The sequence below is a fragment of the Crinia signifera genome, chromosome 1, assembly GCF_055691185.1.
Source record: "Crinia signifera chromosome 1, ASM5569118v1, whole genome shotgun sequence".
Lineage (NCBI taxonomy): Eukaryota > Metazoa > Chordata > Amphibia > Anura > Myobatrachidae > Crinia > Crinia signifera.
In genome coordinates this window covers 202,498,411-202,512,892 of record NC_139217.1, presented here as the reverse complement: position 1 = coordinate 202,512,892, position 14,482 = coordinate 202,498,411, and the positions used below count along the sequence as shown (strand labels likewise).

Genomic DNA, 14,482 nt, shown 5'->3' with positions numbered 1-14,482 from the left:
AAGGAAGCCAGTGATGAGAATTTTGTGAGTTGTGAAAGTATTATCAAGGAAACATAACTTTACTTAAGTTTTGAGGAAAGGCTTTATCGGACCATTTCATGAATAAAGAACAGTTGATGAAGAAATTAAAGAAGTATTCATCGTTCTTGTCATTAAATAAAAAGGAGAGAGATGCGAAGGTCAAATCATTACAAAGGTTATCTGATGAGGAAAAAGCAGTTCTCTCTAAAAGGCTATGCACATATGACAAATACTACAAAATGTTTGCAAATCAATTAAAAATTGAAAAGGGGGGCCAGAAGGTTTGTACAGCTTTATCTCCTAAAAAATTTCTAACAACTTGTTCCGAAGCAACTGTGTCTGTTAGTAGGTCAGCCTGTACAACTAACGGCAAAGAAAGTGACTATCTTCAAAACAAAAGGATTTTTGCCGCTTCAGAAACTGATCAGGCTCAAGGTGAAGGCAGTCAGTGTACACCTCAGAATGCTAACCAAATACACAAAGTCCATGCAAAGATAAAGGATATTGTAAAAGAAAATTGCACTGACAAGTCTTCAACTTACAAAAACCAAGCTATGTATAAAACTGCAGTAACTGGAAAACTAAAAAAAACTTTAGCCGCCCACAAAGAACTTTAATTGCAGCCGCCCAGGCTTGATTCTGATTATGATTGATTGATTATGATAGATTGATTGATTATGATTGATTGATTATGATTGATTAATTATTAATTATGATGTGCCTGATCCTGACCCTGATGTGCATTAAAAATGACTCTCAGCAGTGGGCACCAGACCAGACAGGTAAAAAAAGGTTAGCCGCCCAAAAAAAGAAGTGTAATTGAGCCTTCCTGCCCCAGCCCTGAGTCCCCCAGGTCAGGAAGATCACATTCTCACCCATGAAGGTGCAGCAATCAAGTGGAATGCAAACAGCTATATGCATTTGAAAGACAATACCCTCATTAAAAATGACTGTCAGCAGTGGGCACCAGACCAGACAGGTAAAAAAAAGTGTAGCCGGCCAAAAATAAGTGTAATTGAGCCTTCCGGCAACAGTCCTGACTCCTCCAGGTCAAGGAGATCCCATTCTCACCCATGAAGGTGCAGCAATGAGGTGGAATGCAAACAGCTATATGCATTTGAAAGACAATACCCTCATTAAAAATGACTGTCAGCAGTGGGCACCAGACCAGACAGGTAAAAAAAAGTGTAGCCGGCCAAAAATAAGTGTAATTGAGCCTTCCGGCAACAGTCCTGACTCCTCCAGGTCAAGGAGATCACATTCTCACCCATGAAGGTGCAGCAATGAGGTGGAATGCAAACAGCTATATGCATTTGAAAGACAATTCCCTCATTAAAAATGACTCTCAGCAGTGGGCACCAGACCAGACAGGTAAAAAAAGGTTAGCCGCCCAAAAAAAGAAGTGTAATTGAGCCTTCCTGCCCCAGCCCTGAGTCCCCCAGGTCAGGGAGATCACATTCTCACCCATGAAGGTGCAGCAATCAAGTGGAATGCAAACAGCTATATGCATTTGAAAGACAATACCCTCATTAAAAATGACTGTCAGCAGTGGGCACCAGACCAGACAGGTAAAAAAAAGTGTAGCCGGCCAAAAATAAGTGTAATTGAGCCTTCCGGCAACAGTCCTGACTCCTCCAGGTCAAGGAGATCACATTCTCACCCATGAAGGTGCAGCAATGAGGTGGAATGCAAACAGCTATACGCATTTGAAAGACAATTCCCTCATTAAAAATGACTCTCAGCAGTGGGCACCAGACCAGACAGGTAAAAAAAGGTTAGCCGCCCAAAAAAAGAAGTGTAATTGAGCCTTCCTGCCCCAGCCCTGAGTCCCCCAGGTCAGGGAGATCACATTCTCACCCATGAAGGTGCAGCAATCAAGTGGAATGCAAACAGTTGTATGCATTGAAAAGACAAGTCCCACATATGAATGACTCTCAGCAGTAGGAATAATGAATGGTGATGCAAGATGGAATTGTCCTTGGGCCCTCCCACCCACCCTTATGTTGCGAAAATAGGACAAGCACACTTTAACAAACCAAACATTTCAGCGACAGGGCCTACAAAACTGTGGCTGAAATGATTGGTTTGTTTGGGCCCCCACAAAAAATAAAACAATTCATAATATCTCCCTGTATAAACTGGCTCTACAGTAACAAGATGTCATCGTCACTCATCATCATCATCATCATCCTCCTCCTCCTCTGATTCCTCGCCCCCTTCAGTGTGTACTTCCTCATTCTCAGAGATTATCAATTCGTCCCCGCTGGACTCCACAATCACAGGTCCAGTTATAATCTCTGGAGGCAATTCCTGCTCTTCATTGAATAAGTGATAATTCATTTTTATAAACATCATTTTCTCAACATTTTTCGGGAGCAACCTCCTTCGCCGCTCACTGACCAGGTTCCCCGCTGCACTGAATACTCTTTTGGAGTACACACTGGAGGGGGGACAACTCAGGTAAAATAGAGCCAGTTTGTACAGGGGTTTCCAAACTGCCTTTTTTTCCTGCCAGTACAGGTAAGGACTGTCTGACATGTCTACTTGGATGCTGTCACCAAAGTAATCATCCACCATTTTTTCAATGTTGACAGCATCCAATGCACCGACAGTAGACATGTCAGCAATCGTTGGCAGGTCCTTGAGTCCGGACCAGATGTCCAAACTCCCTCCTGCCTGCCCTGCATCCCCGCCAGCGGGTTGTGTGGGAAATCGCAGCTGTTTCCTCACAGGCACAGGTGTGGGAGAAAATGAAGGAGGAGCTGGGGCCGTGTCACGGTCCCCTTCAGATGACAATCTCCTGACCAGCAGGTCTTTGCACCTTTGTAGACTTGTGTCCGCCGGAAACAGAGACACAACATACGCTTTAAACCAAGGATCGAGCACTGTGGCCAAAATGTATTCCTCTGACTTTAACAGACTGACCACCCTCGTATCATGGCAAAGCGTATGGAGGGCTTCATCCACAATAGCGACATGCTTTGCGGAATCGCTCCGCTTTAGCTCCTCCCTCACTTTCTCCAGCTGCTTTTGTAACAGCCTGATCAGGGGAATCACCTGACGAATGCAGGCAGTGTCGGAACTGACTTCACGTGTGGCTACTTCAAACGGCTGGAGAACCTTGCACAACACGGAAATCAGCCTCCACTGCGCTTGAGTCAGGTGCAGCCCCGCTACTCTGCCTATGTCGTAGGTGGCTGTGTAGGCTTGAATGGCCTTTTGCTGCTCCTCCATCCTCTGCAGCATATAGAGGGTGGAGTTCCAGCGCGTCACCACCTCTTGTTTCAGCTGATGGCAGGGCAGGTTGCGGAGTTTTTGCTCCCGCTCCAGCCTTCGGCAGGCTGTGGCAGAATGCCGAAAGTGTCCGCAAATTTTGCGTGCCACCGCAAGCATCTCCTGCACACTCCTGTCATTTTTTATGAAATGCTGCACCACCAAATTTATTGTGTGGGCAAAACATGGCACGTGCTGGAAATTGCCCATGTTTAATGCCCGCACAATGTTACTGGCGTTGTCCGACACCACAAATCCCCAGGAGAGTCTAAGGGGGGTAAGCCACAGGGAGATGATTTCCCTCAGTTTCTCTAAGAGGTTGTCGGCGTTGTGCCTCTTCTTGAAACTGGTGATACACAGCGTAGCCTGCCTAAGAAGGAGCTGGCATGCAGGAGATGCTGCTGCTGCTGCGGAAGGTGATGCATCTACCCAGTGGGCTGTCACAGTCATATAGTCCTTAGTTTGCCCTGATCCACTTGTCCACATGTCTGTAGTTAAGTGTACAGTGGGTACAGCCGCATTTTTCAGGGCACTGAGGACACTTTTTCTGACCTCACTGTACATCGCGGGTATCGCCTGCCTAGTGAAGTGGAATCTAGACGGGATTTGGTACCGGGGACACAATACCTGCATCAACCGTTTAAATCCCACTCCATTGATGGCGGACACCGGACGCACGTCTAACACCAACATAGCTGTCAAGGCCGCAGTTATCCGCTTTGCCATAGGATGACTGCTGTCGTATTTCATCCTCATGGAAAATGACTGTTGGACGGTCAATTGCTTAGTGAAAGACGTAGCGGTCTTACGACTTCCCCTCTGGGATGATGACTGACTTCCCCTCTGGGATGATGACTGACTTCCAGGAGCAGCAGCAGCAGCGACAGTAGTAGTAGGCGTAGTGCTGCAGGATCCTCCGGAGGAATCTATGGAGTCATTCATGCAGGTGAGATGGACTGCAGGACTCCCCCCTATCCGGATCGAGGAGGAATTTGTCGAGGAGGGAGTTGGTGGTGTGCTTTTCAGGCATTTGGCTCCAAAAGGAGGACCAAGTGATTTAGGTGTCGCTGGACTGCTAGCCGCACTTTCTGGACTAAACACTGAACCATGACGCGTCTTTAGGTGACGTTGAAGGGAGGTTGTCCCTAGGTGGGCAAGATCCTTACCCCTGCTTATTGGAGTTTTACATAAGCTACAAATGGCAATACTTTTGTTGTCCGGATGCGGATAAAAAAAATTCCAGACCGCAGAGGTGGATTTATTGGTCCTTTGTCCAGGCATGACGATGGACTTTTTCATCCCATGGACAACAACTTTTTCCCCCAAAGGTGCCTCATTCCCCCCTGGTGCGTCATTTAAGCAAACCAAGTCTCCATCCTCCTCGACAACTTCCTCCTCAGTGCCAGCTACATCAATATCCTCCTCCTGGTGTACAACATCACCTTCACTGATAAAATCTGGAACTAGACTGTGGGTGATCCTTCCAGCATATGCAGAGGGCGTACTGCAAATGGTGGAAGGAGCCACCTCTTCACGTACAGTGATGGGAAGGTCCGGCATCACAACCACCGCCACCCTCGAACTCTCCGTGGGGATTTGGGATATGTCTTTAGAAGGATGAGTTTTTTCCAGATTTATTTTCTGAATTTTTTTCTGTTTTTTTTTCTGAAATTTTTTCAGACTTTTTTGAGTCGGTGTCAGCCTAACTCTCTTTGATTTCCTATTGGGCGGGGAGAGCGGAGGAGGAGGACTTTCCTCGTCATCTGAAGCTGCACCACTAGTCATGAAGTTAGGCCATGGCCTTAGCCGTTCCTTGCCACTCCGTGTCGTAAATGGCATATTGCCAAGTTTAAGTTTCTCTTCCAACGATTTACATTTCATATTTTTATTCCTTTTACGGAAGTTTGGTTTCAATTGTACATGCCCTCTGCTTTCACACTGGGCATCGGCCGTGGCAGACGACGTTGTTGGCATTTCATCGTCTATGTCATGACTAGTGGCAGCAGCTTCAGAACTATGAGGAAGTGCATCTTCATCTTTCCTTTGTTTGTTAACCTCCATATTTTGGATCTCCATTATTATTGTGGAGTTATGTCACAGAACAGAACCACTGGAGTGCAATTATATATATGTCAGTGAGTATGCACCAGCAGGCAGTTATACAGATACAGCAGTATTAGGCAGTGAGTCACACACCAGACAGGTACGGCAGTATTAGGCAGAGAGCCCCAGACCAGACAGGTAGATAATGGTATACGGCAGTATTTAGGCAGTGAGCCCCAGACCAGAGGGTAGATACGGCAGTATTGGGCAGTGAGCCACACACCACACAGGTACGGCAGTATTAGGCAGAGAGCCCCAGACCAGACAGGTATGTAATGATATACGGCAGTATTTAGGCAGTGAGCCCCAGACCAGAGGGTAGATACGGCAGTATTGGGCAGTGAGCCACACACCATGCAGGTACGGCAGTATTAGGCAGAGAGCCCCAGACCAGACAGGTAGATAATGGTATACGGCAGTATTTAGGCAGTGAGCCCCAGACCAGAGGGTAGATACGGCAGTATTGGGCAGTGAGCCACACACCAGACAGGTACGGCAGTATTAGGCAGAGAGCCCCAGACCAGACAGGTATGTAATGATATACGGCAGTATTTAGGCAGTGAGCCCCAGACCAGAGGGTAGATACGGCAGTATTGGGCAGTGAGCCACACACCAGACAGGTACGGCAGTATTAGGCAGAGAGCCCCAGACCAGACAGGTATGTAATGATATACGGCAGTATTTAGGCAGTGAGCCCCAGACCAGAGGGTAGATACGGCAGTATTGGGCAGTGAGCCACACACCACACAGGTACGGCAGTATTAGGCAGAGAGCCCCAGATCAGACAGGTAGATAATGGTATACGGCAGTATTTAGGCAGTGAGCCCCAGACCAGAGGGTAGATACGGCAGTATTGGGCAGTGAGCCACACACCACACAGGTACGGCAGTATTAGGCAGAGAGCCCCAGACCAGACAGGTAGATAATGGTATACGGCAGTATTTAGGCAGTGAGCCCCTGACCAGAGGGTAGATACGGCAGTATTGGGCAGTGAGCCACACACCAGACAGGTACGGCAGTATTAGGCAGAGAGCCCCAGACCAGACAGGTAGATAATGATATACGGCAGTATTTAGGCAGTGAGCCCCAGACCAGAGGGTAGATACGGCAGTATTGGGCAGTGAGCCACACACCACACAGGTACGGCAGTATTAGGCAGAGAGCCCCAGACCAGACAGGTAGATAATGATATACGGCAGTATTTAGGCAGTGAGCCCCAGACCAGAGGGTAGATACGGCAGTATTGGGCAGTGAGCCACACACCACACAGGTACGGCAGTATTAGGCAGAGAGCCCCAGACCAGAGGGTAGATACGGCAGTATTGGGCAGTGAGCCACACACCACACAGGTACGGCAGTATTAGGCAGAGAGCCCCAGACCAGACGGTACATACGGCAGTATAGCCAGTGAGCCCCAGACCACAAAGGTAGAGATATACGGCAGTATTTAATTATTTATTAGGCAGGCAGTATTTAATTATTTATTAGCCAGTGAGCCCCAGACCAGACGGTACATACGGCAGTATAGCCAGTGAGCCCCAGACCACAAAGGTAGAGATATACGGCAGTATTTAATTATTTATTAGGCAGGCAGTATTTAATTATTTATTAGCCAGTGAGCCCCAGACCAGACGGTACATACGGCAGTATAGCCAGTGAGCCCCAGACCACAAAGGTAGAGATATACGGCAGTATTTAATTATTTATTAGGCAGGCAGTATTTAATTATTTATTAGCCAGTGAGCCCCAGACCAGACGGTACATACGGCAGTATAGCCAGTGAGCCCCAGACCACAAAGGTAGAGATATACGGCAGTATTTAATTATTTATTAGGCAGGCAGTATTTAATTATTTATTAGCCAGTGAGCCCCAGACCAGACGGTACATACGGCAGTATAGCCAGTGAGCCCCAGACCACAAAGGTAGAGATATACGGCAGTATTTAATTATTTATTAGGCAGGCAGTATTTAATTATTTATTAGCCAGTGAGCCCCAGACCAGACGGTACATACGGCAGTATAGCCAGTGAGCCCCAGACCACAAAGGTAGAGATATACGGCAGTATTTAATTATTTATTAGGCAGGCAGTATTTAATTATTTATTAGCCAGTGAGCCCCAGACCAGACGGTACATACGGCAGTATAGCCAGTGAGCCCCAGACCACAAAGGTAGAGATATACGGCAGTATTTAATTATTTATTAGGCAGGCAGTATTTAATTATTTATTAGCCAGTGAGCCCCAGACCAGACGGTACATACGGCAGTATAGCCAGTGAGCCCCAGACCACAAAGGTAGAGATATACGGCAGTATTTAATTATTTATTAGCCAGTGAGCCCCAGACCAGACGGTACATACGGCAGTATAGCCAGTGAGCCCCATACCACAAAGGTAGAGATATACGGCAGTATTTAATTATTTATTAGGCAGGCAGTATTTAATTATTTATTAGCCAGTGAGCCCCAGACCAGACGGTACATACGGCAGTATAGCCAGTGAGCCCCAGACCACAAAGGTAGAGATATACGGCAGTATTTAATTATTTATTAGCCAGTGAGCCCCAGACCAGACGGTACATACGGCAGTATAGCCAGTGAGCCCCAGACCACAAAGGTAGAGATATACGGCAGTATTTAATTATTTATTAGGCAGGCAGTATTTAATTATTTATTAGCCAGTGAGCCCCAGACCAGACGGTACATACGGCAGTATAGCCAGTGAGCCCCAGACCACAAAGGTAGAGATATACGGCAGTATTTAATTATTTATTAGCCAGTGAGCCCCAGACCAGACGGTACATACGGCAGTATAGCCAGTGAGCCCCAGACCACAAAGGTAGAGATATACGGCAGTATTTAATTATTTATTAGGCAGGCAGTATTTAATTATTTATTAGCCAGTGAGCCCCAGACCAGACGGTACATACGGCAGTATAGCCAGTGAGCCCCAGACCACAGACCGCCAGACTGGCAGATTCAGTGCAGGCAGCAGTGCAGCACCAGTGGACTATATATATTTATATTTAATATATAATTAATAATTATATATATAATAAATGGCACAGCACAGCACAAGATGTATGCCCAAGCACAGAGGAGACAGTAGTACTACAGGCAGGTACACAGTTAGACTGTTCTTCTAAGCAGAGGAGAACATAGTATAGTACACAGCAGCACTGAGGGAGACAGCCCTAGCAAATAAAATAATTAATTACAGCACAGCTCACCAGAGGTAGACCGCACAGAGGAGACAGTAGTACTACAAGTACACAGTTAGACTGTTGTCCTAAGCTGAGAACAGAGTACACAGCAGCACTGAGGGAGACAGCCCCAGCAAATAAAATAATCAATTACAGGCAGCACAGCACACCAGAGGTAGACCGCACAGAGGAGACAGTAGTACTACAAGTACACAGTTAGACTACTACACAGCAGCACTGAGAGACAGCACCAGCGATTGCAAAAGCTCAAGGTCAAGCTCAAGTTTAAGCCCCAGCAGCAGCACCAACACACCCTCTCCCAACCCACTACTTGACTGGAGTGAAGATGGCGGGGTGCGGCAGCTGCTTATAAAGCCTCGCGAAATCCGACGCTGGGAGATGACGTTCTAATCACGCGGACGGACCGAGTCAGGCGGGAATCTCCGAGCGCTGCTCGGAATCGGGCTCGGAATGATGACGTCCGTGGGGGCTCGGATCTCTGAAATCCGAGCCCGCACATCTCTAGTTGTTATTAATTTTAATTTTTAATTAATTAAATACATACATTTATTACTGTTCTGTGCTTTGTTTGTCATTTTCACTGTATTTATTCTAGACATATTTTATATAAAGAATAGTAAATCTGGCCCTAGATATCTTTCAAGACAGTGGCATAACTATAGCCCCGCAGCCCCCGCAGTGGCGGGGACGCACTTAGATGGTGAGGGTGCCGGGGGGGGCTGCGGAGCTATTGTTACCCACTGCCGTCTGCCTGGGACCTCTCAACGGTGAATCAGTCTGCAGTCCCGGCTCTCCCTACTCTCCCGGCTCCTGCTGGCAATAAAAAATGTGACACGCAGAAAATGGCTGCCCCCATACTGCAGACAGTTTATGAGGATGCTAGCGGAGGTGGAGGCCTCCTCTAGTATCCATAAAAATGGTCTGCTGCATGGGGGAAGCCATTTTCTGAGTGACACATTTTTGATTGGCAGCAGGAGCTGGGAGAGCCGGGCTGCAGACTGATTTGCCGCCGGCAGGTCCCGGGGCAAACGGCAGCGGTATTATACGGAGGAGGAAGGTGATTGGGGGGGGGGAGCACTGACAAAATATGCGGCAGGGGGGAGAATATTTCATAGTTACTCCACTGTTTCAAGGGTATTAATATGGGCAGCACATGGACACATAAACCTATATAGAAGCTATACGAATAGCTAAATATTGGGGGGGGGGGATGTTTGCAGGCATTCATGAGCAGTGCAAGAGTAAGTACACATGCAATGTCCATACCTCCCAACTTGACCCTCTCCAGGAGGGACACAATGCTCTGTTCCTGGACTTCCTCCTGATTGTATGATTGCCATCACCTGTATTGAACCTAGTTAATTGATAAGAAAGGTGTTTCTACACAGGTGATGGCAATCATAAATTAAATGGGAAGTCCAGGAACACAGCATCGTGTTGGGAGGTATGGGTGTCTATCACTGCTGAGATTCCTAATTTTGTTGAAAAGTCCTATTTGCAGGAGACAGTATGCAGGTCAAATACAAGCAGCCAGAAAAGTAAAGGAATATCCCACAGTATTTTCAGGAGATAGATGAGCATGATAATCAGAACCCCCTGTACAAGCTTGGAGGATTAGAGGTTGGCAGCAGCAAAATAACTTTCCTCTTAGAGCTTACAGCAGTGGCCACTGGCCAGAACATTGTAGGAAGAGTCTAAAGCACTTAAGTGAGAAAGGTACAGTAAGCTGCAAGTCTGCAGTCAGAACATCAACTGAGAAACACCATCCATTGATGCATATAAACCTGGGAAGTTGCACGGGGTGGGTGATTTACTAGCCACATATTGGGATATCCCAGTGGCCATAGAGTTAGATGGCCCTGACTAATGGGGAAAGCAGACTTTTAGTTGGTGATGCCCAATGCTTTATCCCTACCTCCAGCCCATCTGAGCAAAAGAGCCATGTCACCAAGGAAGTCAGCTAGGAATTAATTGAGGTGGTGGAAAGTGGGCATAACTCAACCCCAGTGGCACATGAATCATGGATTAAACACACCTCTGTGTGCAGTGGCGGAACTACCGTGGGTGCAGGGGGTGCAGCTGCTATGGGGCCCGGCGGCTGGGGGGGCCCGGGCCCCATGGACAGCAAGCAAGCACCCCCTGCACCGTGACCGCTAATAAGAGGCTTGGGCTGGCTGTCTGTCTGTGCAGTGCAGAGGCGTAGCAAGGGTGGCCAACTCGCCCGCTCCCCTGCACTCTCTCTGCCGCACCGCCGCCCTTCAGTGGGGTGACACCACAAAGGGCTACATTCATTTCATTCGGCATCCGCACCGCCCCCCGGCCGACAATTTCTCCCGCACCCCGCCCACAAGTCACGCTCGTCGCTCACAAACATCACTGTAGCCGGGGGCTGGGACCAGGTCACCAGGAATCCTGCTGCTGACACCCTACCCACAGTAGCTCACAGAGTCTCCTCCCGCAGCGAGATTCCTTCCTGGTGCCGCCCCCCCCGCGGCGGACACTTGGACGCATCACTCACATGGTAGCCTCACTCCTCTGGTTGGCTGCGCGGTCTGCGATCGGTATGCAGCGCCAGATGGCTCCACCTCCTTCACGCAGCACCTGTTTTTTTACTGTCCCCCGCATCAAGGCTCCTTCACCCCCACCTCCCCTCACCCACCTTAATTGCTCCAACAGCAATGCACGGATGCCAGCCCAGCGGGTACAAGTGTGAAAAGTAAGCACCACCACCTATTTTTAAAGTTTATTAACTGTGTGTGTGTGTGTGTGTGTTTTTATGCACAGTATACTGTATATGTATTTATGTATGTGTGTATGTATATGTATATATATGTAAGTGTGTATATATATATATATATATATACATACACAATTTATATACAGTATGTGTGTGTGTGTGTGTGTGTGTGTGTATATATATATATATATATATATATATGGCTATAGAAATGATGCTTAAAGCAGTATGAAATTTCATTATTTTAGCGTAATTAATGTCATTGAGATCATAAATGAAAAATAAAAACATGTAAAATAGGTTCAGCGGCATTTGTATTGTACATATTGCAGTACCTCTGCGTCTACAGTATATTGGCCTTTCTATATGGGAGCATGTTATTCATTTGGAGTTCCCGACTAGTGCATTGTGCTTGTGACAGTGATGCGCAGTCATGTCAGCGAGCAATATTAGTCCCCCTTAGCAATGGGAAATTTTTTCCCCCTTGGCAACGAGCAATTTTAGTCCCCCTTTGGCAACGAGCAATTTCAGTCTCCCTTGGCATCGAGCATGAAGCCCCTGGCATCGAGCATGAAGTTCCTAGCAATGAGCATGTAGGTAAGTGGCACTTATGTGTCAGATGTGTAATGGGCATCACGGTGTGTTATATAGTATGTAATGGGCATTACAGTTTGTTATATAGTATTTAATGTGCATCAGGCGTGGCCTTATGTGTAATTGGCAGAACGGCATGTGACTTTATGTGTAATGGGCATTACAAAGTTCGCTAAAATGTGCAATGGACATTACGGTGTGTGGTATAATGTTCGGCCGTTCCCCCTTTTCGCCGCTTTGGGCCCCACCTACTACAAATCAGGGGGGGTGGGCGCGAAACATGGCCTTGCTCCGGGCACCATGACACCTAGCTACACCACTGGTGCAGTGAGTCAGTCACTGCACAGTATAGTATGCAGGGCTGGCGGGGGAGGACGCCGCCGACGTGATCATCCTTCTCACAGGTCTGCAGCAGCAGCAGCTGCTGCTGCTGGTATTAGCGAGCCCCAGGCCCGGCTGCTTGTCCGGCTTGTGGGAGAGAGAGTCCCTGCACGGCATGCTATGCTGCTGCTTGATCTGCTGTTAGCCCCGCCCCCGGCCGCTGATGTTTATGCGCTGGTGTGCTGCGGAGACCCGGCAGGGTGAGTACTCTGTGGGTGCAGAGGACACACACCTTGTACACAGCGGCACATTTACTGGGTATCGGGGCGGGGGTGGGTATTAAAAGGTACACAGTGGCACCTGTAAGTAATGGGGGTAAAGTAGCAGTAATGGGGGTAAAGTAGCAGAGCCCAAACTCTCACTCCACCTGTCTTTCTGTCCCTAGTCTTAGTCTCCTCGCTCTCTCTCTCTCCCTCCCCTGGCACCCTCCCTCCCCCCCACCCCCCATGGGCATTGTAGTGACAATGGGGGGGGGGCCCATCCAAGATTTTGCTATGGGGCCCACATAGTTCTAGTTACGCCTCTGTCTGTGTGCCCTTCCGATTATAATATGCATCAACCTAATTCACAGAAAGCAGCACTGTGCAGCAACACACAGGGCAGCACAGCAGGGGCAGAGGCAGCTTAGTAAGATTTAAGCTCCGGAAGCAGACTCATTATCACCCCTCCCCTTAGTACCTCTATCCCCATGAAGCACATGCCAGCATTTATCCACCAAGGAGAACAGATATCACTGCATAGGGTGTCCTCCATCTAGAACTATCGATAGCCAGGACCAAAGCTGCCACTATTGTAACAGTAGACAGCAGTCCAAGCACCAATGTGAGCAAGATTTGCCAGGGAGATGTAGCAACCCTCATAGCACAACAAAAGCAAGCCATATTTCAGTTACCAAGATCATTATGTCAGCATACAGGCGCAGGTGGCCACCACGGTCCCCTTTGCCATGATCACACAGTGATATAGTCTATGCCATGTCCATCTCATACCATATCCATTGTGATTGGCTTGGGACTGCTGCAACAGCTGTTGCCAGATCCAGTGCAGCTGAGAAGCCTTCCCACAAGTACAGTGAGAACATTAATCATAATTGCAGTGTCCATAATGTTGATGTCGATATGGGGAATGTTTAAAATGTTAGATATGCATTTGTGAAGTTTACAGAGGTGTAATATTCAGGCTACTGTTCATATCAGCCTACAGGACAGTAATTCAACTGATCCCAAGGAAGACATACTACATGTTTATCACTGCTTGTGCATCACTCTGCCAAGGAATGCAGTAGTAAAAGAGTTGGACACATGCAAGGGCTGCCCGCACATCAGGGCCTTGCAAAAGCAATTAGACCAGTGAACATGGGCAGGATGATGGAGAGCTGACTAGGCATGCCAAGCTTTACAGATCTGCTGCAGGCAGGGCTTAAAGACTAGTTCAAAACTCTAAAAATGAAAAACATCACCCCCAGCAGGGAACAGAAAAATGTCACCTCTATTAATGCACAACCACTGGTGGTCCATGACAAGATTATAATTGAGCTAATAGAGGGATTCCAGGGCATTTTACAGATTCACATTTGTAAAACCCCACTGGCACTAGGAATGAATACCTGCAGTCACTGTGTATAGTGCATCACACTAGGGATGGGCCGTTCGCGAACGAGCCGGTTCTTTTGAACGGTTCCCATCAAAGAACGAGGTAGCCGCCGATCCCAAAATGGTGATCCGGATCAGTTTCATTTCACATTGCATACAATACAATACAATGCATTGCTTGAGCTAAGCACTGCCACCTTTGGCAGCTGAGATATTTTCTTCTAATTGGAGATTGTGAGTGAATAGAAAAACAAGGCTGCTTGTGCTGCTGCTGTGTCACGTGCAGATCTAGATTCTTCTTGAAGCCCTGAAGGAGGTCAACAGCAGACTCAGCAGAGGGATTGCAAGATTGCTTCACCATCTTCTACTAGTACAATATCACAGAAAGGTGTGTAGAAGTATGAACACACATTCTCACAGACACACAGACTTTGGTTAGGCAGTGCACATGTTTTTTTTTTTTTTACTAGAACTGTGTTTGCTGGGCTGTGTAGTACTTTTAACTTTAATTTGGAGGGGGAGGGGGCCTTCTTTTAACTTTCATTGGGGGGGGGGGGGC

General features: G+C 47.6%; 1 protein-coding gene and 1 long non-coding RNA gene across 2 annotated transcripts in view; one reads left to right on the top strand and one right to left on the bottom strand.

Moving 5' to 3' along the window:
• LOC146067566 (uncharacterized) overlaps positions 1-14,014 on the bottom strand; it is a 176,923-nt gene extending 162,909 nt beyond the window's left edge. The window contains exon 1 of the long non-coding RNA XR_014472940.1: positions 13,938-14,014. This is a non-coding gene — a long non-coding RNA (uncharacterized LOC146067566). The remainder of the gene's footprint in view (positions 1-13,937) is intronic.
• The window catches only part of MYO1F (myosin IF), a 167,463-nt gene that overhangs the window by 112,355 nt on the left and 40,626 nt on the right, over positions 1-14,482 (top strand). The window lies entirely within an intron of this gene.